We start from the raw sequence: 5,176 nt of genomic DNA on the forward strand, positions 1-5,176 counted from the left end.
TTATTTCTTGTCATTCTTGCTATGACTCCCTTAACTAGGGCTAAATGAATACATTAGACCCACTATTCTCCCAAAAGCACACAACATGGTTTACATGAAATAAATATAATGCAGGGAAAGATACAGATACAAGCTTTAAAAGCCAACATCAGTTTGAAACAGCAAATCAAAATTCTTTAAAGTCCTATTAACTACATGCCTCTGAAACCCTTGTTTTCTCCAGCTGCCTAAAAGAAAGTGGGGAAGGGACCAGATGAATCCCTTAGGAGCCTGTTCCATGTCCACAGTAGCACACTTCACTGCTGCTATGTACTCCATGTCATTTGTTGGGATCCTAAATGCTTAACTTGAAAGTATATTTGTATCAAGTCAGGATTGCATTTCCCAGTGATTTATGCTAGATGTATGTGCATTTTAGAAAACCCCACCTGCTAAATACCAGGCAGGTGCAATACCTCTCTTTCCAACACCTGTCTAAGATCTTCCCTTTTCCATCAAGCCTTTTAAGTGGCGGTTTTTATCCCAGTTTGTATGTGTACTGGATTTGAAATTGTTTTTATTGTTAAAATTGCTTTGGGTTGCTCTGTGAGAAACAATAAATGAAATAAATAACTTCAAAAAGAAAACATGAATCAACATGGAAGTGCTGTGGAAGTCTGGTGGGCACCATTCACATAGTGGCTGCTGTGGGGGACATGGCATAACACAAGCTGGCTGCTGCGGGGACATGGCTACCACAACAACATCAGGCTTACCCTGGGAAGGAAGCCCTGTCCTGCCGGTCCTGATTGTGGAGGTATTGGTTCTGTTGCTGTACAGGAAAGAGTGTACTCTTATGCACCCAAAGACCACAGACACGCATGTCTTTCTCACCCATACATTTATCTCTGCCCAAGAGCACAGACCAAGCAGGGAGATAGATGTGTTTTCTTTCTCACCCAACCACCTGCACCCTATCACCCACTAGAAGTCTGCACTAATTTCTTACCAAAAAATGAGAGAAGTGGCATCCTCAATTTGCCTTGTATCTCAGGTTATAAAAAACTTTAGAAATTTAACTTTTTCCAGTGGAATCTGGAGATTATGGTTGTTACTGGGGGCATCAGATAAGGTCTCAGTGGTCCCCAACAGTGGAAGGGAAGGGAAAATACATATAGTACAGATCCAAGTACTTAGAGAGCTGTTGATAGAAATATTTAACACATTTGCACAAATTCCTTCAGTAGCACCTTAAAGACCAACTAAGTTTTTATTTTGGTATGAGCTTTCGTGTGCATGCACACGAAAGCTCATACCAAAATAAAAACTTAGTTGGTCTTTAAGGTGCTACTGAAGGAATTTTTTTATTTTACTTCGATCCAGACCAACACGGCTACCTACCTGTAACATTTGCACAAATAACCCTCAAATAACCCCATGTCAAGCACCCTGACATGGAAGTAAGGTCCATTAAATAACTGGAATGGCTGCGGAATAAACCTGCATAGGTTTGTGTTGTAAAAGAGCTTTGCTTCTGCAGTGAGAATTAGAGCTGATCGCTTCTATCTTTGGCCAGCCTGAAGGGGAAGGGAGTGCAAGAGAGGAGGGCTCAAAAGCCAATGCTAGAAATTGGGGCAGGGGGCAGTCTGTTCAGGGTTATGATGGTAATAAGACCCGTAGTAGAGAAGAAGGCATCAGCTTGTTTTTTTCTTGTCTCAACTGTTGGGAACTTCAGAAAACACCAAAGGCAAATTTAGCATTTTAGAGTAAATGTGAAAACACTTGTAGATTTGTGGTATAAAACCTCGCAAACAGCTTATTATACCTTTCACCCTCTTCTACATAGAGGACGCATGCTGATAATTTACCTCCGGTATATGGGTCATATGCAACTATAGTGGTATCTCGCAAGACAAAATTAATTCGTTCCATGAGTCGTTTTGCGTTGCAATAATTTCGTCTTGCGAAGTGTGGTTTCCCATAGGAATGCATTGAAATTTAATCAATGCGTTCCTATGGGGGGGGTGCAAAAAAAGGTGCCGACCCGCCCGCCAGGTTTTTAAGGCTCTGGGGAGGGGGAAGCAGGAGGAGGGCCAGGGAGAGGCTCCTGATGGGATTTCACCATTGGGAGGTCCAGCCGGCAGCTCCCTCTTCGTCTCAGTCCCGGTGATTCCCATGGAACACGAACACGACTCAGGGTCTCAGCAACCTGAGCACGCAATCAGCAGAGATGCCCACGCAGTTTCAGCGGTTGCAGCGGAGATGATAAGGCAGCAGCAGAGAGGCATTTTAAAGTGGTTTATTTACAGCTATATTACAGCATGAAGAGAGAGCGAATGATGCTTTCTCTCTTCCATCAGATCAAACAGTTCAGAACAGAACTCAGAACAGAACTGAAAGTAAGAGTCCATAAAAGGATATACCTAGACATGTGACATATATCAGCAGCAACATGCCTAAGTCTTAAGGTGGAACTGAATCTCCTGACATCACTCCCCCATTCTGTGAAACCTTAAGCTCAGCAGTTCCAAACTGTAGCTTTTGCATATAACTGTGCAACTGTTCTTTATTTACAACCTTGGACAACATATCAGCCGGAATTTCATTACCTGGCATGTATGATATTTGGACCAGTCCTTTCTTTATGCATTCCCTGGCACGATGTAATTTTATCTGCAAATATTTGGTCCTCTGCTTGCAACTCTCAGATGCTAGCAAAGCTAAACAGGACTGATTGTCTTGATATACCTGAATAGGACAAGACACATTAACTCCAATATCCTTGAACAGTTGCAACAACCATTCACAATCCATTAAGGAGAGTGAGAGAGCGTTGAGCTCTGCTTCACAGGAACTCTGACAAACGGTTGTCTGTTTCCTGCACATCCAATCAAAAAGACAATGGTTGTATACATAACAAACACCTGAAGTGCTTTTGCTATCTGTGACATCACTACCAAAACTTGCATCTGCGAAGATTTCCAGACCTCCAGTCTTTTGACTTGTGAAACGCAATCTGTAGTGCATGGTTCCTTTTAAGTACCTACAAATGCGTTTCAAAGCACGCCAATCCTGAACAGTAGGATTGTTGGCACGTCTGCTCAGCAAATTACAGCTAACAGCAATGTCAGGTCTTGAAACTCTTGCAATGAAGTTTAACTTACCTAACACACATCTATACAGTGTAGTGTCGGTAAATGGTTCTGCATCATCATCAACTTTATAACCTTGTACCATAGGTGTGTCAACAGGATTTGCGTCAATTAAATTCAATTTGTTCAGCACATCAGTAATCTTTTGAGTTTGGTGTACCAGAAAAGTACCTTCTTTGTTTCTCTCAACCTGTAGAGAAAGATAATTGGAAACCTCACCTAGGTCTTTCATATTGAAGTGTTCCTTCAACTGAGCAAGTGTACTCTGGTACAACTCTTTGTTCTTCCAGAAGAACAGCAAATCATCAACAAAACAAATACAATATAGTTTTTGCTCCCCCTCTTGTTTGACAAATACACACGGATCAGCGATACCTTGCTTAAATCCTAAGGAAAGCAATGTTTCTGTAAGTTTGGTGTTCCAACACCTGGCACTCTGTTTGAGCCCATACAGTGATTTCTTTAGTTTGCATACCATTCCCTTTGGTACATCCACACCAGCAGGGGGCAGTAAAAATATATCTTCTTGTAAAACCCCGTATAAAAAAGCTGTATCGATATCATGATGGGCGACCTGAAACTTTTGTTCAGACGCAAATTTAAGCATGAGTCTCACCGTCTCGTATTTCACGGTAGGAGCAAAGACTTGGTGAAAGTCCTCCCCCGGTACCTGCGAAAATCCTCTGGCGACCAACCTTGCTTTGTGTCTCATAATCTTTCCATTCTGGTTAGTCTTGGCTTTAAACACCCACTTGCTGTCAACAAGCCTCATTCCCGGGACAACTGGAACTAGCTCCCAGGTTTGATTTCTATCTAAGGAGTCAATTTCAGCCTTCATGGCTTCCAGCCATGGCTGAGCCTGCTTTGGGTTCAATTCCTGAACCTCTTGGAAACTAGCAGGTTCAAAGATTTTTTCAGAGGTACCAAGAACAGCAACAGCTGTCTTTGCATATTCATCAGCATATCTCTTGGGCGGTTTCCCCTTTGTGGCCCTCTCGGACCTTCGAACAGTCCGTTCTTCATCTTTACTTAACTCCTCCTTTTTAGGAGAAAAGCGACCAATGGTGAACAGAGGTTCTTCTGGTTCAGTGTCAGACGCATCTGATGGTCTGATTGAGGCTTTTGCACTTAAATAATCTGCAGTGTCACTATCAGATGCTGATAGTGCACCTGCGCCTCTTACTGAATCAGAATCAGAACCAGAATCCTGCTCATCATCATCCTCAGCTTGTGCTTCTTCTTCTTCATCATCAACAGGATGAATCTGAAAAATCCCCACATTTCCCCCCCATTTGGGATTGCACTGGACACTCTTGGTGATTCTTACAGTTTGAGTGTTTTTCATCAACACTCTGTACGCTCCATTTTCGTATCCCAAGAATATACCAGGTTCACCTCGTGTCCCCAGCTTACCACTTTGTGGGGTGTTTACCCACATGTCAGATCCAAAGATCCTCATGTGTTTGATGTAAGGCTGTTTGCCAAACATCTTTTCATAAGGGGTACACTCAATCGCTGAATGCCACCTGCGATTAAGAGTGTATACAAAATTTGATAGTGCTTCGGCCCAATACTGTTCTGGCAAATTGGCATCATGCAGCAAGGTTTTAAGTCCCTGTTGTAAGGTTTGTCCTGCCCTTTCACACAGACCATTTTCCCAAGGACTTCTGGGGCATGCCAGATCGTGTTGAATTCCCTTCTCAGACAGAAAAGCTTTAAATTCATGAGAAGTGAACTCCCCTCCATTATCACTGAATAGGCACTTTATCTTTTGGCCCCTGGCATTTTCAAGCCATGCACAGAAACCCTTGAACTTTAAAAAGGCATCTGATTTCTGTTTTAGCACAAACACGTGGACATATCTGGTGTAGGAGTCTATTAGGATCATAAAATACCTAGATCCACTCACAGATGGTGAAAGTGGACCTACCAGGTCTGCATGGACCACCTGATAAGGCTGGGTTGCCTTCCTCCCAGACACTTTCCCTTTGGGTGCAACTTTCACCTTATGTTGTGCACAGGAAACACACTTCATATGATACTTG

The sequence above is a fragment of the Zootoca vivipara genome, chromosome 9 (genome assembly GCF_963506605.1).
Source record: "Zootoca vivipara chromosome 9, rZooViv1.1, whole genome shotgun sequence".
Lineage (NCBI taxonomy): Eukaryota > Metazoa > Chordata > Lepidosauria > Squamata > Lacertidae > Zootoca > Zootoca vivipara.